Source organism: Pan troglodytes, chromosome 9 (genome assembly GCF_028858775.2).
Source record: "Pan troglodytes isolate AG18354 chromosome 9, NHGRI_mPanTro3-v2.0_pri, whole genome shotgun sequence".
Lineage (NCBI taxonomy): Eukaryota > Metazoa > Chordata > Mammalia > Primates > Hominidae > Pan > Pan troglodytes.
In genome coordinates, this window is record NC_072407.2 from 80,171,696 (window position 1) to 80,196,551 (window position 24,856).

At 47.5% G+C, this 24,856-nt stretch overlaps 1 long non-coding RNA gene across 1 annotated transcript in view; it reads right to left on the minus strand.

Moving 5' to 3' along the window:
* Positions 1-24,787, minus strand: part of LOC134807267 (uncharacterized) — a 31,260-nt gene extending 6,473 nt beyond the window's left edge. The window contains exon 1 of the long non-coding RNA XR_010147294.1: positions 24,702-24,787. This is a non-coding gene — a long non-coding RNA (uncharacterized LOC134807267). The remainder of the gene's footprint in view (positions 1-24,701) is intronic.
* Positions 24,788-24,856: the final 69 nt, after the last annotated feature.

The window sequence follows — 24,856 nt, forward strand, 5'->3', positions numbered from 1 at the left end:
CATTCTAATCGTCACCTGCTTGCCACCTGATGCTTCATGCTGGGACCTGGCTGGCCTGCTGGGTAGCTTATTATTAAAATCCACCTGCCTGGTTAAGAAGTGCTTTCAAAGCAGAGGGCCCACCTGGAATTGTTCTAGCTCATGATTCTTGTTCAGCCACACCATTGCATTCCTTGCCTTCCTTTAATGCCTGTTACAACTGCACATTGAATAAGCTCTTTCATTCTCTTCCCAATTTACGAATGAAATCCCATCAATCTTTTCCCATGCCCAGCCCTCACGCAGGAGTGTGTGTCTATGTGTTTGTGTGTGTGAATGCGTGTACCTGCATTCACTTGCATGCATACACACACACCCTCTTCCTTAACCAGGTTTATTGTGTCTGAAATTTTCCGAAACTTTGTATAGGCTTTCTGAAGGAAGTAGAAACCCCATGTAGTATTTGTTTTTTTTTTAAGACAGGGTCTCACTCTGTTGCCCAGGCTGGAGTGCAGTGGCGTGATCTTGGCTCCCCGTGTAGTATTCTTAGCAAGGCTTTGGTCATAGCTGCTTTTTCACTGTTTGAGGCCTTCACTGGAGCTATCTACCATGAGTCCTCAGAGGCCAGGATTTCCAAGGAGTAACTGATCAGTTTTCATTCGTTCTTAGCTCATTGATATCACTAAGCCTCTGTGTCAATAACTAATGTAAGTATGTATGTATGTATGTAAGTGCAGTGGTGTGATCATAGCTCACTGCAGCCTCAAACTCCTGGGCTCAGGTGATCCTCCCATCTCAGTCTCCTGAGTAGCTGGGACCACAGTTACGTGCCACCACACCTGGCTAATTAAAAAAAATTTTTTTGTAGAGATGGGTCTTGCCATGTTGCCCAGGCTGGTCTTGAACTCCCAACCTCAAGCAATCCTCCCTCCTTGGCCTCCCAAAGTGCTGGGATTACAAGTGTGAGCCACTGTGCCTAACCGACATCTAAGATCTTTTTTTTTTTTTTTTTTGGGACAGAGTCTCGCTCTGTATCCCAGGCTGGAGTTCAGTGGCACGATCTCCGCTCGCTGCAACCTCCGCCTCCTGGGTTCAAGTGATTCTCCTGCCTCAGCCTCCCAAGTAGCTGGATTACAGGTGCGTACCACCATGCCTGGCTAATTTTTTGTATTTTTAGTAGAGATGGGGTTTCACCATTTTGGCCAGGCTGGTCTTGAACTCCTGACCTCAAGTGATCTGCCCACCTCGGCCTCCAAAAGTTCTTGGATTATAGGCGTGAGCCACCGCACCCGGCACAACAACTAAGATCTTTCTTCCTGCCTCCCTGCTCCCCCGGAGACAGAGTCTCGCTCTGTCAACCAGGCTGGAGTGCAGTGGCGCAATCTTGGCTCACTGCAACCTCCACTTTCCGGATTCAAGTGATCCTCCCGCCTCAGCCTCCCAAGTAGCTGGGATTACAGGTGTGTGCCACCATGCCCAGCTAATTTTTGTATTTTTTTAGAGACAGGGTTTCACCATGTTGGCCAGGCTGGAAAACTAAGATCTTAATTTGAGTGCCAAAGGGTGTCCCACAGCTCCTTTCCTATATTTTGTTATTGGGGCGGGGCCAGGACACACATTTCAGTAATCTTTGCTTTTAAGGGTTATGAGGTAACTTAAAATATGGCAAAAAAAAAAAAAAAAAAAAAAACAGGTATAACACACAGAACCTTAGATTTCATTGTTGCCAAGCTCCATGTGAACTAGGATATGAATAGTAGCAATGATTCAATTATTATTAATAGCATACACTTACTAGATACCAAACACTGGGTGAAGTGTGATACATAAGTCATCTCATTTATGTAAACGTTGTGAGGAAATAGAGCACTGGAGAGTTAAGGAACTCACTCGGGTACTCACTGCTGGTAAGTGATGCAGCCAGGATTCAACCCAGCCCATCAGATGGCAGCATCTGCATCTATAACCATTACACTATTTCTTTCTTCAAGCTCCCAATTTGTGTTCTGAGGAGAGACTAAATAAGGAAAAGAAAAAAATGTCTTCCCCTATTTAGCCACCAGACCTTTGCCCATGACTTGGAAGTGTTTGCTGTGGAGTCTCCTATCTCGTCTTTTTTTTTTTTTTGAGATAGAGTCTCGCTCTGTCTCCCAGGCTGGAGTGCAGTGGCATGATCTCGGCTCACTGCAATCTCCTCCTTCTGGGCCCAAGCGATTCTCCTGCCTCATTCTTCCCGGTAGCTGGGATTATAGTCTTCCGCCCCCACGCCTGGCTAATTTTTGTATTTTTAGTAGAGACAAGGTTTCTCTATTGGTCAGGCTGGTCTGGAACTCCTGACCTCAAGTGATCCTCCCCCTTTGGTATCCCAAAGTGCTGGGATTACAGGCATGAGCCACTGCACCTAGCCTCCTATCTTGTCTTCATGAGTGTTCAGAATTTTGTGGTGCACTGATCAGAAGCCCAGAGGAATCTAGACTTCATTGAGGTGCACCTTGGTATTTGAATCCCACTCTCTCTTTTTGTTTTTATTTTTTGGTGGAGTGGGAGGGTGGGGGCAGACAGAGTCTCACTCTGTTGCCCGGGCCAAAGTGCAGTGGGCACAGCTCACTGCAGCCTTGACCTCACAGGCTTAAATCATCCTCCCACCTCAGCCTCCGGAGTAGCTAGGACTATAGGTGCACCACCACACCTGGCTAATTTTTGTATTTTTTGCAGAACTGAGGTTTCGCCATGTTGCCCAGGCTGGTCTCAAACTCCTGGGCTCAAGCAATCTGCCCGCCTTGGCCTCCCAAAGTGCTGAGATTACAGTCATGAGCTACTGTGCCCAGCCCAAATTCCTCTTTATCAGCATCAGATCATATCAATATCAATTTTATAAAGACCATTAATATCAACCAGGAGGATGAAAGCAAAATGTTCTAAGAGCAAAGGGACTGCTGATTATCATCAAGTGACCCTATTTCACAGGAAGAAAATGTGGATGACATTTTATGACCAACAGCATTGTTTATTTAACCTTGGAGCACAATAGAGAAAAACTTTTGACTCCAACCCCCAGTCCCTGAAGGCAGAAGTCTGAAATACCCTCTCAATTCCGTTTATGGCCTTAAAGCATTTGTCTTAGCCCATATTCTCCCCAAAGCAGGGCCTGAGACAAAGGCTTATGTGTGAGTAGTTTAATTTGCTGTGGTGATCTCAGGAAGCAGGAGCTATGCTTGCAGAAAATGAAATAGGGAGTGCAAATATAAGGACAAGATATTAACTACTACTGAGGACAACTGATTAATCAAGCATGGGAGACCTTCTGAGAGACCATATAAGATGCATTTAAGGACTGTCTTGCTCAGGGGAAGAGAGGGAGAAAAGGTTATCCATCAGTTTCCCTCTCCCATTGGTCAAGACTGGCCCTAGAGAACATTTATGTTTCCTGTAAATGAGTGCTAAGTGGACTCCCACAGACATCAGGCATGGCAGCTCAAAGAGACTGGAAGGCAGAAAATGAAAGACATGAGACGGGCCTGAGGCCAGGCATTTTCAGGTTACATCTTCATGAAGATGGTCATTGCTGCACAATGGCTGGAATAAGAGGTGAGACTGACAAGATATGAAGTGGGACATGAGAGGTGTTTGACAGAGTCCAACCCTTGCACCATTCAAGCCCACTTAAAATGCCTTGTGTAAATTTAATTTGTCATACGGTAGTCTTCAGTATGGCAGCTGGCTGCATTCTCTGCAAACACTTGATAATCCAAGCAAATTAGTGAAACAAGTTATAATACTTGCTGCTACAGTTGATCCCAAAGCTGTAATTGATATTCATTATCTGCTTCTTCTACCACTCAATCTAGATTTCTCTTATTCTCATCCAGCACTTTGGCTGGCCTGGATTTCTTGCTTGGTGGTGGGACTATGACTGTCCCTGAAGTCCTTATGATTGCCTTACCCTTGATATGATCATGATTACTACAAATAGCCTGTTCATCATTACCACTGGATTTGTTCCTGAGCTGACACTTAACTGAGCCTTACCAGAACATTCCACCGTCATCTGCCAGGGTCTGTTTTGTTGCAGAAGCCATAGAGGTGATCTGAATAGAGATATAATGGGCATAAACAGGCTTGCGTCCTCTAAGTCTGTTCTGATGGTGTTAATCTCTGCAGTTCTTTCTGGGATGCAATATTGCTTCTACTGATGGGGGCGGTGAAGTGTCTGGGTAACTTCAAGGGCTTCCACTTGGCCCTTTCTACTACAGACTCTTACTCGGCTGGATGTGGTGGCTCACGCCTGTAATTCCAGCACTTTGGGAGGCCGAGGCGGGCGGATCACTTGAGGTCAGGAGTTCGAGATCAGCCTGGCCAACGTGGTGAAACCCCATCTCTACTAACATTAGAGACTACAAAAATTAGCCGTGTGTGGTGGTGGCATGCCTGTAATTCCAGCTACTCAGGAGGCTGAGGCAGGAGAATCGCTTGAACCCAGGAGGCGGAGGTTGCAGTGAGCCGGGATCAAGCCATTGTACTCCAGCCTGGGTGACAGAACAAGACTCTGTCTCAAAAAAAAAAAAAAAAAAAAAAAAAGATTCTTACTCCTCAGGTCAGAAAAACAACACAAGAATTCTAATATCTGCTAAATATATATCTGCTGATCTCTACTTCCAGAAACTGGGGAATTAACCACAGGGTGGGTCCGTGAATGCATAGAACCAATGTGAAATGCATTTGGGCTAGAAGTCATTTTATCACTTGGCTTTCATCATTCAAATTCATCATCTAAAAATGGGGGGCTGCATGCGGTGCCTCACACCTGTAATTCCAGCACTTTGGGAGGCTGAGGTGGGTGGATCATCTGAGGTGAGGAGTTCAAGACTCATCCTGGCCCACAATGCAAAACCCTGTCTGCACTAAAAATACAAACATTAGCCAGGCGTGGTGGCGGGCACTTGTAGTCCCAGCTAGTCGAGAGGCTGAGGCAGGAGAATCACTTGAACCCAGGAGATGGAGGTTGCAGTCAGCCAAGATTGTGCCACTTCACTCCAGCCTGGGCGACAGAGCGAGACTCCCTGTCAATAAATAAATAAATAAATAATGGGGGTGACAGTTCTTATCACTTACGGGTTTTGTGAGGATTAAATGGTATGTGTAAACACCAAAACAGCTGTTGAACCACAGTAGGTGTTCAAGAAATAGTACTGTGATAGGACATTTTTCTACAGAAATCCTGACTCCCGCTTTGGATGATTTCCTTGAATCCTGAGTTTTTTGAATTCCCCAAATTGTCCTCCATGGTACTACATAGTCATTAAGAACAAAGATTTAGGAGCCAGATCATTGGGGTTTTGAATCTTGGCTCTACCAGTCACTAGCTGTTGGATGTTGGGCAAGTGGTTTAATCTATCTGTGATTCAATTTCTTTAATCTATAAAATGAGAAAAATTATATATCTCACAGTATTGTTTTGGTAATTGAGTTATTATATGGAAAACACCTAGAATTGCCTGGCACATAGTAAGCAGAATGTAACTGTTAGCTATTATTATTTTATTGTTATTTTTTGAGATGGGGTCTCACTCTGTTGCCCAGGCTGGAGTGCAATGGTGAGATCATGGCTTGCTGCAGCCTCAACCTCCCACGCTTAAGTGATCCTCCCACCTCAGCCTCCCAAGTAGCTGGGACTACAGGTGCATGCCACCACACCCAGCTAATTTTTGTATATTTGTAGAGACAGGGTTTCACCATGTTACCCAGGCTGGTCTTGAGTCCTGGGCTCAAACAATCCGCACACTTTGGCCTCCCGAAGTGCTGGGATTACAGGTGTGAGCCACCATGCCTGGCCTATTATTATTATTAATTGGCCAACACTACCACCTAGAATTTCTTACTAGCTGGCTTTTTTTCCCCCATCCGTTGCTTAGCTACATATATCTCCCCTCTCACTCTTCTCTTTCTCCTTCCAAATCAAAAGGTTACAGCCTGCTGGTGGCCATTCTGACAGGCTGGGAAGCATAGGCTCCAGTTAGAAGCCAGAAACAGGCTCTTCCTCTCCTTCCAAATCATACCTGGGGGACTCAGCTTTTCTGGGAAACGTAATAATAGAAACATTTACCCAGCACTTACTCAGAGTATTGTGCTAAATTCTTTCCATGGATGAACTCTTAATTTTCACAACAATCTTAAGAGGTAGATATAAATATTATGCCCACTTTATAGATAGGGAAAATTACAGTTTCAGAGAGACATGACAACTTACCTAAGGTCACATTCTAGAAATTGGTAGAGTTGGGATTTGAGCCCAGGTTTGTGATATTCCCTAGCCTATTCTAACCATAGGAATATGGCATTGCGTAGTAGTAAATTTATGCACTCTAGCATCAGACTGTGTTCACATGCTGGACTCACAGCTGTGACTTACTACTGCCTTGCCTACTTAAGTGGCTTCTGAAAATATTTGGCCTTTCCATTGGAGATGGAGACAAATGTGGGCAGTAATGTTTTTAAATAGAGTTTTCCCCAATACCCAACGTAGAATCTGCCACAGAGCAGATGCCTCATAAACATTGGCTCAAAAAATAAATATATTCACGACACTATTGTAGGCACGGTGTGGGTTACAAAGGCAGTTGATTGATTGACTGTCCCTTCCTTCAAGGAACTCGCAGACACGGAGAAGCTGACAGGTGCTTTAAATCACTATAATATGAGGAGGAATGTGCTAAAAGCTTCTATGTAGAAACAAAAATATCTCTATGAAAACAAAGAAGAGGAAGAGAGTAATTAAGTTGGAGGGGTTCTCTAAGGTTTTCCGGATAGATTATTATTTGAGATGGTCTTAAAGGAAATGTTACAGAGCCATACTGGGTCTACTCGCCCGGTGCCGTAAAACCAGATAGAGACATCAAGGTTTTTGCAGTGATAGAAAGGATGGCATTTATTGTAGGGCACCAAGCAGGGAGAAATGGCTCAGCTTATGCTTAAGACCTGAATTCCCTCATGGCTTGCAGGTAAGAGTTTTTTTGTTGTTGTTGTTGTTTTTTTTTTTTTTTTTTTTTAGACGGAGTCTCACTCTGTCACCCAGGCTGGAGTACAGTGGTGTGATCTGGGCTCACTGCAAGCTCTGCCTCCCGGGTTCTTGCCATTCTCCTGCCTCAGCCTCCCGAGTAGCTGGGACTACAGGTGCCTGCCACCACACCTGGGTAATTTTTGTATTTTTGGTAGAGATGGGTTTCACTGTGTTAGCCAGGATGGTCTCGATCTCCTGACCTTGTGATCTGCTGGCCTTGGCCTCCCAAAGTGCTGGGATTACAGGCGTAAAGCACCGCGCCTGGCCGCAGGTAAGAGTTTTTAAAGGCAGGGGTAAATTTCAGGAAAGCAGGAGCTACAGGCAAAATCATAGCAGGGTATCTTGAAACAAAGCAGATGTATGGGTCATAGGTAGGTTTAAACATCTGATTTGCAATTGGTTAAGGAAGAGAAGCTTTGTTTAAAAAAATTTGGGGTCGGCCAGGCGCAGTGGCTCATGCCTGTAACCCCAGCACTTTGGGAGGCCAAGGCGGGCAGATCACCTGAGATCAGGAGTTCAAGACCAGCCTGGCCAACATGGTGAAACCCTGTCTCTACTAAAAATACAAAAATTAGCCAGGCATGGTGGCAGCACGCCTATAATTCTAGCTACTCAAGAGGCTGAGGCAGGAGAATCGCTTGAACCCAGGATGCAGAGGTTGCACTTAACCAAGACCATGCCATTGCACTCCAGCCTGGGTGATAAGAGAGAAACTCCATCTCAAAAAAAAAAAAAAAAAAAAAAAACTGGGATCATGGCTGGGCACAGTGGCTCACACCTGTAATCCTAGCACTTTGGGAGGTCAAGGCGGGAAGATCACTTGAGGCCAGGAGTTCGAGGCCAGGAGTTCAAGGCCAGCCAGCCTGGGCAACAGTTTAGCGAGACCTCCATCTCTACAAAAAGTAAAAAAAAAATTAGCCAGGTATGGTGGTGCATGCCTGTAGTCCCAGCTACTCTGGAGGCTGAGGTGAGAGGATAGCTTGAGGCCAGGAATTTGAAGCTGTAGTGAACTATGTTTACGCCACTGCACTCCAGCCTCGGCAAAAGAGCAAGACCCTGTCTTTAAAACAAAACAAAACAAAAAATTGAGGTCAGTAGAAAAATGTTAACTGGGCTGGGCGCGGTGCCTCATGCCTGTAATCCCAGCACTTTGGGAGGCCAAGGCGGGTGGATCACTTGAGGTCAGAAGTTCGAGACCAGGCTGGCCAACATGGTGAAACCCCGTTTCTACTAAAAATACAAAAAAATTAGCCGGGCATGATGGTAGGAGCCTGTAATCCCAGCTACTTGGGAGGCTGAGGCAGAATTGCTTGAACCCAGGAGATGGAGGTTGCAGTGAGCCGACACAGTGCCACTGCACTCCAGCCTGGGCAACAGAATAAGACTCTGTCTCAAAAAAAAAAAAAAAGAAGAAAAATGTTAACTGGTTAGGGGAGTGACTTTCTCCAAGCCTCTCAGGAAGAAAGTTAGAATGAAGGGCAACAGTTTTGTCTTCACTTCTCCCTTACCTGGGGTACCTGTTTGGTGGGGATCCCCAGTGGGGGTCTGAGCCTGTGAAAGAGAACTCAGGGACATAAGATATGATCTTTAGTTTCTATAGAGAAAGCAAACATTTTGGGACAGTAACTTCTTAAGCTATTGTTTTCGGCCATTATTACTTTCTTTAAAAAATTTTCTTTTTTTTTTAATTTTAAAATAAAGACGGGTTCTTGAACTGCTATGTTGCCCCAGCTGGTCTTGAACGCCTGGGCTTAAGTGAGCCTTGGCCTCCCATAGTGCTGGGATCACAGGTGTGAGCCACTGCCCCAGGCCTATTACCTTCTTGTTTAACAAGTTACTTATTTACCGCCCATGGCTAGCTAGGTGCTTAGAATTTCTCTTGAAGGAACTCAGGATTTTATTTCCATGCCTGGAGTAGTCTGCAGGCCCCTAAAAAAGGGGATCCCTACTCCATCTCAGAAAGGTAACATTTTTAGGATGGAGCAACTAAAAGAGATTTAAAAAATACAGTAATGCTGGGAATTTTTACTTGCTGCTGCAGGTGTTGGATTCGATGAAGGGATTCACATGGGGGGAGGTGTGTTTTATCAGGCTCATTCTGGCACCTGGTAGGGAGACCAGTCCTCTGAAGCCAGATGGCCTTAGATTCAAACCCCACTGGCGTAATTTATTCAAAAATCTGCAGGGCAGGCCAGCAGCCTGGGCGACAGAACGAGACTCTGTCTCTTAAAATTTATTTACCCTGTGATCTCAGGAAATGTGTCAGTCAGGATTCTACCTGAGAAAAAGGACTGGTACTATATATGTATATATTTACTTATTTATTGCAAGGAATTGGCTTTTTTGCTCATCAGGGCTGGCTTGGCAAGTTAAAAATCTGCAGGGCAAACCAGCAGGCTGGAAACTCAGGCAGGAGTGGAAGCAGCAATCCACAGTAAGTTTCTTCCCCAAGGAAGACTTCAGTTTGGTCTTTAGGCCTTTACACTGATTGGATGAGGCACACCCAGATTATTGAAGACAGTCTCTTTTATTCAAAAGTCAACTGACTGTACATGTTAACCACATCTACAAAATACCTTCACAGCAACACCTAGATTTGTGTTTGATTAATAAAGTAGGTACTATATCCTAGCCATATTGGCACATAAAACTAAACTTCATGGTCAGACTTGGTGGCTCACGCCTGTAATCCCAGCATTTTGGGAGGCCAAGACAGGTGGATTGCTTGAGTCCAGGAGTTGGAGACCAGCCTGAGCAACATGGCAAAACCCTGTCACTACAAAAAATTTTAAAAACTAGCCAGGTGAGGTGGCGGGAGCCTGTAATCCCAGCTACCCAGGAAGCTTGAGCCCTGGCAGTAGAGGTTGCAGTGAGCCAAGATCGCGTCACTGCAGTCCAGCCTGAGTAACAGAGTGAGACCCTGTCTCAAAAACAGACAATCAAAAAACTAACCTAAACTAACCTTCACTTAATTTTTTCAAGTTCGTTTTCTCAGCTATAAAATTGAGATACTGATCCTTACCTCCTTACCTCCTATATGAAAATGCACATTAGGTAGCAGAACTTTGCATGAAGCAGAGCAACAGGGCTTAACAGGTCTTAGTGCTCAGTCTACAAGAATCAGTGGGGAGGCCGTTGCAACGCTTTGACGAGCAGGGTTTGGTTTGAATAAGAATATATTTTTCCAACCTGGATATTTTGTAATATAAGCACATGGGTGGCGGGGAAACAGTTCAAACTGGCAATCAATGAAGAGGTTGTCTCACTCTAGGCCTTTCCCTCAGAAGTAATCGTTGCTGATAGTTTCTGACTATTTTTCCAGAATTTTGTTCTATATGCATGCACGCTCAATGCCTAATCACACTCAGCCTTTTGTCCCCTTGCACCTTGCTTTTTAAATTTAACGGTATGTCTTGGAGAATGTTCCGTTTCAGCATGTACAAATCTACTTCTTTTAAAAAATGGCTGCAAAGGGCTGGGCGTGGTGGCTCACGTCTGTAATCCTGGCACTTTGGGAGGCCAAGGCAGGCGGATTGCCTGAGCTCAGGAGTTTGAGACCAGTCTGGGCAACACAGTGAAACCCCATCTCTACTAAAATACAAAAAAAAAAAAAAAATTAGCCGGGTGTGGCAGCGTGTGCCTGTAGTCCCACCTACTCGGGAGGCTGAGGCAGGAGAATTGCTTGAACCCAGGAGGCTGAGGTTGTAGTGAGCGGAGATCACACCACTGCACTTCAGCCTGGGAGACAGAGCGAGACTCTGTCTCTTAAAAAAAATTGGCTGCAAAGTATTCCATTGTGTTGTTAAATACTAATTTACTTATTTAATAAGTTCTCAACTGATGGTAATTTAGGTTACCAACTTTTTTGCTATTATAAATAATACAAGGGTAAACATCTTTGTACATACATACATGTTTGCATAATGTGTAAGAAGAGATGTAAGATAAATTTCGAGAACTGGAAATACTGCATTAAAGGGTTTGCACATTTAAAATGTCAATGTATAGTGCCACTTTATCTTTCAAAGAGATTGCATTAGTTTATACCCAACCAATAGTATATGAGAGTGCTGTTTCCCCATGCCCTTATCAACACTGCCACCTTGGATTTAAACCTACTTGTTTTCCTTTAAAATACCAAAATGGGCATTTGAAAAAAAGAGGCATGATTTGTTCCTTGGCAAGAGCTATATTTTGTTTGAGTTTGATCTTTCTGATAGCAGACCTAGGCCTTGTGCCCTGTCCTGTGGTCCCATCTCTGAGGAGCTGGGCAGATGACCTGACCACAGGACTCAATCAGAATAGCTCCAGGTCACCAGGCAAAAGGGTAGGCCAGACCCGGGCCTGTGCCTAGCCTGATGATGGAAATGCAAACAAGCCAAGTTCTATAATAGAACACAGAGCCATTGCCGGGAAACCACAAATTGCTGACTTGCTCCTGCAAACAATCAATATTCAGAAGCTGAGTCCAGGAATTCTAACGATGCATCCTGCACAAAGGGCTGAGTGGGGGAGGATGTGCTTTTAGAAAAAAGCCCAGCACCAGAAGCCCTGGTGCTGCTTCTTAGAGAGCCACCAAGAAGGCCCTTGGTCCCATCACCACGCCCTCTGACAATCCCAGAACCCTAGGCTCTCAGAGCCAGAGTAGATCTGGGAAATTATCCTGCCCTGAGAGAGTCCAGGCAAAGAATCAAGGGAGTTCCAAGGAGCAAGTGCTCACTTCGGTGGGATAGTGCAGGGCAGTGGTTAGTGGCTACACTTGGGCTCAAATCCTGACTCAGTCACCAGCTTTCTGACCTTGGACACATTGCTTCACATCTCTCAGCCTCAGTTTTCTCATCTATAGAATGAAGACAATAACACCTATCTCAGAAGGTCATTATGAAGATTCAACTGAATAATTATGTTTGTAAATAATTTAGCATGGCAACTGGCTTTTTGTAAGGTCGTAATAAATTATTATTAATATTCATTTTTTTTTTGAGACAGAGTCTCCCTCTGTCACCCAGGTTGGAGTGCAGTGGCGCTATCTAGGCTTGAATCCTCCTGGGTTCAAGTGATTCTTCGGTCTCAGCCTCCCAAGTAGCTGGGACTACAGGCATACACTAGCACGCCCAGCAAATTTTTTGTATTTTTAGTAGAGATGTGGTTTCGCCATGCTGGCCAGGCTGGTCTCAAACTCCTGAGCTCAAGTGATCCACTGACCTTGGCCTCTCAAAGTGCTAAGATTACAGGTGTGAGGCACCACGCCTGGCCTATATTGTTATGAATAAACAATAGGATATCGGGAGTGGGGACTAAGGAGAGGCCATTTGCACTAGACCTTGAAGAATTTGGAAGATTTGGTAATTAGAATGATTAAAGGGATGAAGTTCCTGTGCAAAGGTTCTCTTCTCGTGTCTCTCCTGGCCTGACCAGGAGGCATGCTGGGGTCTCAGCAGTAGACCACTGCAGAGGAGGGTGGGTATATGTAGGGGATAATTCCACTGCAGAACATGTCAAATAGTCCTTGCTTAAATGGTATCTACAATGACATTTGCATCTGTGTTCCAAATTCATCCCCATATCCTCCTGTCTCAGCCTCCCAAAATTCTGAGATTACAGGCATGAGCCACTGTGCCCAGCCTCCATCCACATTTGAATGCAGGCTCCATCAGGGCAGGCCCCTTTACTGTTAAAATTCTGCATGATGATGAAGGGCACATGCCTGCACGGATTTCCTCTACTCTGTTCCACCTTAGCTGCTTCCCTCCCTCAGCAACGCCTGGCATCCCTACTCTGGGGTCGTTACTTAGAGGCAGGATATGGCTCCAATTTAGCACCATTATCCCCAGGACCAGATAGACAGTAATTGGAATGAATCAATATAACATACAAAACTCTTCATAATCTGGGTTCAGTATTTTTTTTAGCCATTCTCTTAGCCTAGACTCCAGCTAGTCTCTAGCATAGACTACATAGAATAATGGTAACATTGGGCTGGGGGTGGTGGCTCATGCCTGTAATCTCAGCGCTTTGGGAGGCTGAGGTGGGTGGATCACTTGAGGCCAGGAGTTCAAGACAAGCCTGGCCAACATGGTGAAACCCCGTCTCTACTAAAAATACAAAAAGTAGCCACGCATGGTGGTGCACGCCTGTAGTCCCAGCTACTTGGGAGGCTGGGGCAGGAGAAGAGCTTGAACCCGGGAGGCAGAGGTTGCAGTGAGCCAAGATCGTACCACTGCACTCCAGCCTGGGCAACAGAGTGAGACTCTCTCTCACAAAACAAAAACAAAACAAACCAAACAAAAGAATAATGGTAATATTGATCATCATCATTCACTGAGTGTGTACCAGTCATTGTTCTAGCACTTTACATGCATTAATTCACCGAATCCTTACAAAACCCTATCAGTTAAGTATTATTATTATCTCCATTGGTCTGGTGAGAAAATTAGACCCAGAAAGATGAAACAACTTCCTGATAGAGCAAGGACTTGAAGCCAGGTGGTCTGCCTGGACCCTGAACCATTCCCAGCCACTCCTCTCTGTTGCCTCTGCTGCAGAGTGGCTTTGCTCTTTCAAGTCGCTGAGCCTCTGCTCTGCTGCAATGCCCTTCCCCAACTTCTGGCTCTAGCAAACTCTACTTGCCCTTTGAAGCCCAGCCCAGATACTGCATCCCTGGCCCCACCTGCTTCTCCAACCAGGGGAAGGAGGTTGTCCCTGTCTCCACTTTGTTCCCCTTACAAGTTGCTCCCAGTCCTGGATGGGGAGGTCGTCTGAAACAGGACCCTGACTCACGCCTCAGTATCCCCAGCCCTCAGCACAGTGCTTGTCTGTGGGTCTTTCATTTGTGTTTTCAACAAACATGAACGAGTTGAATGAGTAACTCCACTGCTTCACACACAAGGAAACAAATCCAGAGAGGCAGAGGGACCTGTCCATATCACAGAGCCAGTGAGAGAAAGAGCTGAGGCCAGACTCCAGGGCTCCTGACACCCAGCCCTGCTCTCTCTCACACCATCCCAACTGTGTGTGGAATGTTTGGAAAAGCCTTCATGCATCTTTGAGCCTTTCTTAATTCTGTCTTACATTTATTTCATCCCAAAGAGGACTTCTTTGAGAATGCTGGTGGGAGAGTGAATTTTGGCTCGTCTTGTCTGAAGTCATGAGGCAACAGGGAAAAACAGACAAACAATCCTGAGATGTGTTTTACTGACCCGGTCCTCAAAACAGCAGAACAAAACACTCCACACTCAAGCTGGGGCTGCTAGCCAGCAGGGCACTGAGTGAAGCTGGACAGAATTCACTAGGGATCCTCCTCCCTTTTGCTTAAAATGGTGGGGACTTTGGAGAGGAAGTGTTTTCTGGTTTGTCTGAATTTTCTTTTTTTTTTTTCCTTTTTTTTTGAGATGGAGTCCCACTCTGCTCCCCAGGCTAGAGTGCAGTGGCGCAATCTCAGCTTACTGCGACCTCCGCCTCCTGGGTTCAAGCGATTCTCCTGCCTCGGCCTCCCGAGTAGGTGGGATTACAGGCGTGCACCACCACACCTGGCTAATTTTCATTTTTTTAGTAGAGATGGGGTTTTACCATGTTGGCCAGGCTGGTCTTGAACTCCTGACCTCAGGTGATCCATCCGCCTCAGCCTTTCAAAGTGCTGGGATTACAGGCTTGAGCCACTGTGCCTGGCCCTTTTTTTTTCTTTTTCTTTCTTTTTGACAGGGTCTTGCTCTATCACCCAGGCTAGAGTGCAGTGGCACAATCATGGCTCATTCCCACCTCAGCCTCCCAGGCCCAAATGATCCTCCCACCTCACCCGTGTAGCTGGGACCACAGGCGTGCACCACCATGCCTGGATAATTTTTAAATTTTTTGTAGAGATGAGGTCTCCCTATGTCACCCAGGCTGATCTCGAACTCCTAAGCTCAAGGGATCCTCCTGCCTCTACCTCCCAAAATGCTGGGATTACAGGCGTGAGCCACCACACCTGGCCAGTGATGATTACTTATTCATGATGTCCTTTATGGCTGGAATGGCCTTCCTCACCTTGTCTGCCTAGGAAACTTTTACTTATCCATCATAAGGGTGTTCTCCTTGGCAAGGCATCTCTGACCATCCCGTTTCCCCTCAATGTGGTCCCTGGTTCTCTCAGCTCTCTCACCCCTTTTACCTTTGCCCCTCTAACACAATCTGATCTATGTTGAAATTGTTTACTTGCCTATCTTCCCTAGTAGGTGATGCCAGCTAAGAGGATAGGCTCAGGTCTGTGCCCTCAGGGCCTAACAGTGCCTGCCCCATGGAGACTCAGGAACTGGCTTCTACATCCCTAGATCAGGAGCACTAGGAGGTTGGGAGAAGAGAAGCTTTGCAGAGCTGGGGGCTGCACAGCTCCTGGGAGCACCAATCATATCATATGCTATTACTTTGTTTGAATGGAGCCCCTGGAGCTGTGCAGCTTGGTAGCTCTGGGCCTCTGCCTGAGACAGACTTGGTCTTGAATCTTAGCTCTGCCACATTCTGGCTTCACTCCTTGGACCATTTAATCTGTTTAGGCCTCAGTGTCTTCACTTGTCAATGACTGTTATGATTGTGACCTCTCAGATTGTTGTCAAGATTAAATGAGATGATACACACAACGATCCCGATGGTGCCTGGCCAGTGGTAGTTGTAACCCGGTACCGGATTTTTAATGACAAGATTCATACCAGGGCTGAGCATCAGACTATGGGGTTGCCTTGGTAGTGTAAGAGGCAGAAAGGTAATGTGAAGAGGCAGAAAGAACAGTGCTCTAGGAGACAAGAACCCTGGATACAAGGGCTGTGTGTGTGCACATGTGTGTGTGTACTTTCTCTGCCCTACCATTGTGGTCCATCTTCCCCTCTGTCCCAGGCCCATCCTGGTTTTGTACTCCATACTGAGCTGGAAAAATTTGAGGCAGAGGAGCAGCTAGGAACCCATCTAGGGTGGCCAGGCCTACCCGTGCGCTGGGAAGCAGGAGTGCCCTTGAGCAGTGGCACTGCTTTGGGCTGGAGCCATGAGGCCTCCTCTGTGGTGGGGGTCATGGTTTGGAGCATGGGCTATGGAGCCAACAGCCTGGGTGCAAAATCCCTCTTAGCCCCTTCCTCACTGTTCTACCTGTCTGTGCCTCAGCTTCCTCACTGGATTAGTTCACTAGGGCTGCTGTAACAAAGTGCCACAGCCTGGGTGGCTCAGACAGCAGAAGTCATTTCACATAGTTTTGGAGGCTAGGAGTGTGAGATCAAGGTGTTGGCCCGATTGGTGTCTAGTGAGGGCCTCTCTCCTCGGCTTGCAGGTGGCTGGCTTTGTGGTTCTATGTTCGCTATTGGTGAAATAAGGGACAGTGAGCTCAGAAGGAAGTGAACTTCCAGGGTCTAAATAGCCCAGGTGGAACAGTGCACAGACCTGCAGTGACACTGCCCAGCTGGCCAATACTGGACTGTGTTTCATCCTAGACAATTTCAAGACACAAGTTTGTTTTATGTTCTATTAATACCGTATAAGAATAAACACTAGAAATTGTAATTGTAAGACACCATCAATTGTTAAGTCTCACTCTGATCTCAGAGATGCTGAAATTTGAAAAAAATATGTGTTGTGTCTTAGAATTGATGAAAGACAGTAGGTCCTGTTTTTTAGCTTTTGGCAGTGAGGATCCACTGAGGTGGAGGGGGGGGCAGGCCATGTGTCTGGGGCCGCAGACGCTGGCTGCTGTCCAGTATCAGCGTCCACACAGGAAGTGGAATGGTGAAGCACCATCCCAGTCAAGTCTCCTCACTTGGAAAACTGGCTAAATCCACGGCTGGGAAACAGATCTCAAAAGCTGCACAGGTCCCACTTGAGCTTTTTGGTGGGCCTTGTAAAATGAGCCCTTTGCGTGGGCATCTGACAGACCTGGGTTCTTGCTCTAAAGCTGCTACTCATCAACCAAGAAATTGAAAGATGAAAGGCTCCAAAGTGCAAAGAGGGGCCAGGCATGGTGGCTTATGCCTGTAATCCCTCCGAGGTGTGTGGATCACTGGAGCCCAGGAGTTCGAAACCAGCCTGGGCAATATGGTGAAACCTCATCTCTACAAAAAAAAAAAAGAAGAAGAAAATTAGCCAGGTGTGGTGGCACACACCAGTAGCCCCAGCTACTCTGGAGGCTGAGGTGGGAGGATCACTTGAGCCCAGGAGGTCAAGGCTTCAGTGAGCCATGATCATGATGCCACTGCACTCCAGCCTGGGTGACAGAATGAGACCCTGTCTCAATAAGTAAACAAAAGTGCAAAGAGGGCTTTGCCAAACGTTGCATGCACAAGATGGTGTGTGTGTGAGAGACAGGGCTGGGAGTCAGGGGTCCCGGGGTTCGGTTTTGGCTTTTCCCTCCCTGGCTGTGGACTGGGCCAGGTCCCTCTGCCTCTCTGGACCTGTTTCCTCGTGGGTAAAGCAGTTGAGTTCAGTCACTCATCCAACAAATGTGAACTGGGGGCCCTTTCTGGGTGGTGTGCTGAGGGCTGGGGGTATCCAGGGTGAGATGTGGTCCCCGCTCCCGGAGAGCTCCGTCCAGTGTGGAGAGCAAGGAGTGAAGAGAGCAGAGGGGAGGCAGCCAGGCATTCTCCATGCACTGTCTCCTTTAATCCTCATCATCACCCTATGTGATGGGTAACACAGGCATTTTTATTGCCATTTCAGAGATGCAGTCATGGAGACTGAGAAAGATGGGGCTGCTTACCAAGGCAGGGCCAGGGTTTGGACCTGTTCTGCCTTACCTAAAGCCAGTTCTCTTTCCTCTTCACCTTGGATGGTCAGTCAGAAGTTTCCTTCTAGCACAGCATTCTCAGATTCTATGCCAAAAAATAGCCTGTGAATGTCACATTCTGACAGGCTTCTACAAGATCCCCCTCACTTAGCAACCAAGTAAGGGAGAGCCTCTCTCTGCTCAGGAATGGTGGGGCCAGGGGTGGGGGTGCAGGGTAGCTCAGCTTGTCTAACCTGGCTTGTCTTCTAAGGAGGTGGTAAGCACCATGTTTCAGGGGAGTGAGCCTCCCCCTCACAAAAGCTTTCCATCTACACTCATGGGCATGTCAGTGGTGTGACATGCCATCTGAGTGATTCCACTTTGCCTGGTCATTTTATGCCCAGCAGCTCTTAATACAGTCCAGCAGTTCATACTGGAAAATACAGAAATCAAGGGACTGCTCTGTCAGTGAGCATTATGTTCACAGGTTAGTGTCACAGGATGAAGGGGCGGGAGAAGATGCTGGGGGCCAGTCCTTAGTCTGAAGCCTCCATGGCAGCCCCATCAAGGGATTTTTTGGTCTCTGTTTGCATATCTCCCTGGATAGGAGGATCATGCTTCCTTTCAGCTCTGGCTAGAAGAGACTTCTAGCTGGTAGAGCCCAACAATACCTTGCACATTTTGCCGAGGAAGCTCTCAGGCTGACAGTGAAGTGATTTGCTCAGGGTTGCCTGGTGCGACAGTGGAAAGCCTGGGTCAGAGTCTTGGCACTGGGAAGCCTGGTTCTGTCCTTGACCTCATAGCTGAGTGGAAATAATCCCAAGGGAGGATTTAGGCTGGATTCTTGCCTCAACCAGGTCATTTAACTTGAATTAAATGATATTTAATTCAATTTAATATTAGCCAAGGTCTACTATGTGCCAGGCACTATACTTACACCTAATGTGACCACCTCCCTGAACCCTAGTTTCCCATCTATGAAAAAAAATACCTCCTGTGCATCTTTTCTCAGAGCCCTGTTATGAGGATGAAATGAAGAAAAGGAAGTAAAGTGCTTTGTAAATGGTAAAGTGCTGTGTCCATTGAGGCACTGTTGCTAAAGCTGGCCATCCTATCTCTGCGGTCCACTCTGCCTGGAGCAGACTTCCCACTTAGCACTGGCTACCATATTTGAATTTGTTTACCTGCTCCTCACCCCCACCAGAGTTCCCAGGGGAGGAATGTTCGGGGGCTTGTATTTGATTTCCCAGAGCCTCGCCCTGGGCCTGGCACATGGCAGATGCTTAACAGTATTTATGAATGTCATAGTCCATTCAGGCTGCTATAACAAAATGCCATAAACTGGGTAGCAGAAATGTATTTCCCACGGTTCTGGAGGCTGGGAAGTCCAAGTCCAAGATCAGGGACAGGCAGATTTGGTGTCTGGTGAAGCCTGGTTTCCTGCCTCATACATAGCTGTCTGTCTTCCCTGTGTCCTCATGGGGTAGAAAGGGCAAGGGAACCCTTTGGGGTCCCTTTTTTTTGAGATGGAGTTTCACTCTTATTGCCCAGGCTAGAGTGCAATGGTGTGATCTTAGCTCACCCCAACCTCTGCCTCCCGGGTTCAAGCGATTCTCCTGCCTCATCCTCCTGAGTAGCTGGCATTACAGGCATGCGCCACCACGCGTAGCTAATTTTGTATTTTTAGTAGAGATGGTGGTTTCTCCATGTTGGTCAGGCTGGTCTCGAACTCCTGACCTCAGGTGATCCACCTGCCTTGGCCTCCCAAAGTGCTGGGATTACAGATGTTCACCACCGTGTCCAGCCCTGAGGTCCCTTTTGTAGGAACAAATCCCATTCATGAGGGTTCCACTCTCACGACCTAACTACCTCTCAAAGCCTATCCCTCCAAATATCACATTGGGGTTAGGTTTCAACTTAGGGATATTATAGGGACACAAGCATTCAGTCTGTAAACAGAACATGTGATGAGCTCTGTTTCTCAGACCCAAGGAGATGCCAACCTGTGGGCACTGGAAGACCCCTGGGGGGAGGGCTAGGGAGAGGGCAGGTGGGAAGGGTGACCACTGTGGTGAAGTAGCTACATTGTATAGGGTATATACCCTGGGGTGCGTCTCCTTGCGCCAGGAAAATTTAGGACATGGGCACACATGAGGAGTTTAGGAGCGGAGTTTTAATAGGCAGAAGAGAAAGAGAAACAGCTTTTTCTATAGAGAGAGAGGGGTCTCTGAGTGGAAAAGACTGGCTGGTGGTGGATGCACCAGACTTTATAGTCCAGCTTGAGGAGGTGGTGTCTGATTTATGTAGGGATCACAGATTGTTTTGATCAGGTGTGATATTTACATAGCGCAAGGAAGGCTTGTTGCCCCACCCTAATCCTATGATGCAAATGAACTCTCCTTGGCCGGTGCCATCTTGTCTGCTCCTTACTGTACACGTGGCTGGCAAAGAAGGGATGATGGAGCCCCCATCTTGAACATGTCTAGTCCCTAGTCCCTAGTTCCTGCTGACATTCAGCCGTGCAAGCTCCCAGCTTGTTTGTCTGTATCTGCAGCTTGACTTTATAGGTTGCTGTTTGGTAGAAAATGATTTTGGGCTGCTTTTCATTAAAAAGAAAAGCCTTACCGAGGACTCCCATATCCTTACTATCTGCCTAAGTGATTTCTTCTTAACTCCTATTATCAGTGGGGTACTCTAAGCAGCGGGAGTGGCTTTGTTATCCCAGCTTGGACCTCTAGTTTTTGGCTCTCATGTAAATAGAAATGAACCCTGGCTGGGTGCGGTGGCTCACGCCTGTAATATCAGCACTTTGGGAGGCCGAGGTGGGCAGATCATGAGGTCAAGAGATTGAGACCATCCTGGCCAACATGGTGAAACCCCGTCTCTACTAAAAATACAAACATTAGCTGGGCGTGGTGGCACGTGACTGTAGTCCCAGCTACTCTGGAGGCTGAGGCAGGAGAATTGCCTGAACCCGGGAGGTGGAGGTTGCAGTGAATTGAGATCATGCCAGTGCACTCCAGCTGGGCGACAGAGTAAGACTCCGTCCCCCACCCCCCGCACAAAAAAAGAAAAGAAAGAAATTAACACCAGGCCAAACAGAACTTTTACTCAGGCAAGGTTTCATAGGCTTGCGTCTGGAGCAACTGCGCGGGAGCATTGTATGGGAAAGGGATCCTGGTGCTAGCTCCTGGAAGGACTTGGCTCTTGTCATTTTAAGGAAGCTGAGGCGAGAAAAAGGAGTGACATGTAGGCATGTAGGGATGGGGAACTTTTAGCACCTGCGCGGTTTGACTATGTGTTTCTCATGCATCATATGTCTCATTAGTGCGTTAAATCTCCAGCCCTGGGTGTGATTTTTAGTATTACGATGTGATTATTATAAGGAAAACTTGGTGAAAGGTCAGTGCTGGAGTCCATCTTGTCTTCAGCCAACTGCATCCGGTCTGGTTCTTATCAGGAATGCCAGAGGCCTGCTTTCAGCAACCTTGGGAGACAGCACTCAAGGACATAAATGGTTAGTTTCTTATTTTTATGGTTACAAACTCAGCCTGGTCAGCTAACTTAGGAGAGAGGTCCCCCTTTGCTATGTGACGTGGGTCAGCTTGTTAAGGGATACAAGAAGGCAGCAGAGGGAATATGCCTGGACATGTGAGGCCCAGGGGGTCTTGGTGACCCAGTCTCTTGTCTTCTCTATACTGTCTTAGCTTGGCTTAGGTCAGGACATGGGGCTGTCATGGAGAGCCTCTCTCTGCTCAGGAATGGTGGGGCTGGGGTTTGGGGGCAGGGTGGCTCGGTTTGTCTAACCTGGCTTGTCTTCTAAGAAGGTGGTAAGCACTATGTCTCAGGGGAGTGAGCCTCCCCCTCACAAAAGCTTTCCATCTACATTCATGGGCATGTCAGTGGTGTGACATGCCATCTGAGTGACTTCACTTTGCTGGTCATTTTATGCCCAGCAGTGCTTATACAGTCCAGCAGTTCACACTGGAAAATACGGAAATCACAGGGCTGCTCCATCTGTAAGCATTATGTTCACAGGTTAGTGTCACAAGATGAAGGGGCAGGAGAAGATGCTAGGGGCCAGTCCCTAGTATGGCACGACAGAGCCCCTGCCCTTACCAGCATGTGGATCAGCCAGAAAGATGATGGGGGGCTGGAGTTCCTCACCCTGGCTCTCCAGAGCCTCTTGTGTGCCTGTCTTCCAGCTTGATGGTGACATCCCATTAGTGGCTTGAAACTGACCATGGTGACAGTATTTATTTTATTTTATTTATTTATTTTTTGAGACGGAGTTTTGCTCTTGTTGCCCAGGTTGGGGTGCAATGGCATGATCTCGGCTCACTGCAACCTCCACCTCCCAGGTTCAAGTGATTCTCCTGCCTCAGCCTCCCGAGTAGCTGGGATTACAGGCATGTGGCACCACATCCGGCTTTTTTTTTTTTTTTTTTTTTTTTGTATTTTTAGTAGAGACAGGGTTTCTCCATGTTGGTCAGGCTGGTCTTGAACTTTTGACCTCAGGTGATCCGCCTGCCTTGGCCTCCCAAAGTGCTGGGATTACAGGCGTGAGCCACTGCACCTGGCCGGCAGTATTTCTTTGAAACTGACGATGGTGACGGTATTTAGTGGGAAATTGGCCCACACTACAGATCAGGGCTTTGTTTACCAGTACAGCACTAGCTGTGAACAAGTGCGATGTGATGACGAAAGTGCTCACCAGGTATAGGGTGGCACAGCAGGGGCTGGGACTGACTTTATTGCGTGGAGCTAAGGAGGCGGGGCTTACACAGTATTGAAGGATAAGCTGTGAAGACAGAGTGGTAAAGGGAGGCCCAGACAAGTGTGGGATGGCAAGACGTATCCTGTGGTTCTGTGAAAGGAAACTGTGGTTGTGAAGGCACTTGGCAACTTAATACAAGGTGTCAAGCGAAAAGGTGTAGAGTAAGCAAATCCAACATAGGATGTATAAAGTGAACTAATTAGGGCTGGGGAAGGGTATCCATGTCATAACACATTAACCTTTGCTCTTTAGCTGATAGGATCCCTAGGGATTTCAAATGTGGCTCAACAAGGCCTTTGCCCAACTCTTTGGTAAAGGGGAACCCAGGCTTTGGAGAGGGACTTGGCGTAAGGAAGCAAATAGGCTAGAACACCCTGGGGCTGCCAGCTAACCGGGAAATGTTGACAAAGGCTGTGAAATGCCCTGTGTTTTGGTGGTGGGGCGGTGGGAGTGGCAGGGAAGTTGGCAGGAAACGGGACTAGGAAAACAAGTGGGGAGGGGTCAGATAGAGCAGGCTGAGCGTGCACTTCTTCATGCGCCTCAGAGCCAGACAGCCCCGCCTCAAAGCTTGTTTTGCTGTCCCTTGTGTCGGGTGGGGTCCTGGGTGCCATGGGTTGCTCGGTGAGCCCCCGTTGGTCCCTGTGCCCCAGACTGGGGCGAGTGTGTCACTGGACTGTTTCCACAGCTCGGTTGGTGCCACACTGTCCCGAAGGTTCTGAAGGAGACTGAGGTCACCAGGCTGTCTGGGCAGACAGAGCTGCCAGACTCTCGTCCCTCCCTTTGATGGGCCTGTTATCAGGGTTGTTTTGCTCCTGGAGCTGATCACAGGCCACGTTTCCCAGCCAGCCACCCCCATCAGCCCAGAGCCCCCTGGGACACAGGCAGACGTAGGCGGTCAGTGTGGAGAGACTGCAATTCAGGAAAGGGATGGGCTGAAATTTCTTGGGCCAAGAAATTGGCCCAGGACTGACCTTGGCTAAGCCCCCACTGATGACAGACTGATTTTTTTTTTTAAATTATTTTCTTTAGACATTCTTGCTCTGTCGCCCAGGCTGGAGTGAAGTGGTGTGATCTTGACTCACTGCAATCTCTGCTTCCTAGGTTCAAGCAATTCTTGTACCTCAGCCTCCCGAGTAGCTGGGATTACAGGCACGCACCCCTATGCCTGGCTTATTTTTGTATTTTTAGTAGAGACAGGGTTTCACTATGTTCATCAGGCTGGTCTCGAACTCCTGACCTAAAGTGATCCGCCTACCCTGGCCTCCCAAAATGCTGGGATTACAGGTCTGAGCGACTACACCTAGCCTGATGACTATTTTGTTGTTGTTGTTGTTTGTTTTTTTGAGACGGAGTCTCACTCTGTTGCCAGGCTGAAGTGCAGTGGTGCAATCTGGGCTCACCGCAACCTCCGCCTCCCAGGTTCAAGCTATTCTCCTACCTCAGCCTCCCAAGTTGCTGGGACTACAGGCATGTGCCACCATGCCTAACTAATTTTTGTATTTTTAGTAGAGATGGGGTTTCACCATGTTTGCTAGGATGGTCTTGATCTCTTGACCTCGTGATCCGCGCACCTCGGCCTCCCAAAGTCAGACTGTTTTAAGAGTAATTTGTAAAAGGAAGCTGGAAGTTTGGGGTGAATAAATGGGTGGTTACACAAATGCTGTGTGATTTAGGGTGCAGTTTACAAAAGAGTGGCTGCGTCCTAGGCTGCAAATTCTGAGGTGTGGGCAAGTGGGGACCTTGGCCACCCCTGCACAGGGAGATCTGGCCCAAAGGCAGACCAGGGTCATGAGGCTAGGCCCTTCTTAAGAGGGTGGAGGGCTTTTGGAGGTGCTGAGGGCATGAGGTCAGAGTGGTGCCTGCTGCTGGCCTTCAAGCATGCAGGGTCCCTGTTTGGTGGTGGGCCTCATGAAAAAGTCACACCAAGGTGGGTGCTTAGGGTTCCCTCAAGCACCCATTCTGTCCCTCTGCATGCAGGGGACCACACCTAGGGCAGGAACTGAGAGCTGACGAGTGTTGTGTTCCCGGCGTTGCTCCTTCAGCTGGGATGGAGCCCTTGGCGGGATAAAAGGCTAAACTGGGTCCAGGTGAGATCACCACAAGGTCTCACCCAGGGCAATGAAGGGCTCACAAGCAGCACATCCCTGCTCACAGTTCGCACTCAGACTCACCCGTCTGTCGATGGTGCTGCCATCACTGCTGAACGTTTGTTCTCCGTCTTTCTCACGCTTTCGCCAAGCAGAAGGCTGAGTTCACCTAACCTGGATGCGGGCAATGAGATGCACTGCGTGCCCCCCTTCCCCTTGTGCAGATGTGGTGTGAACGC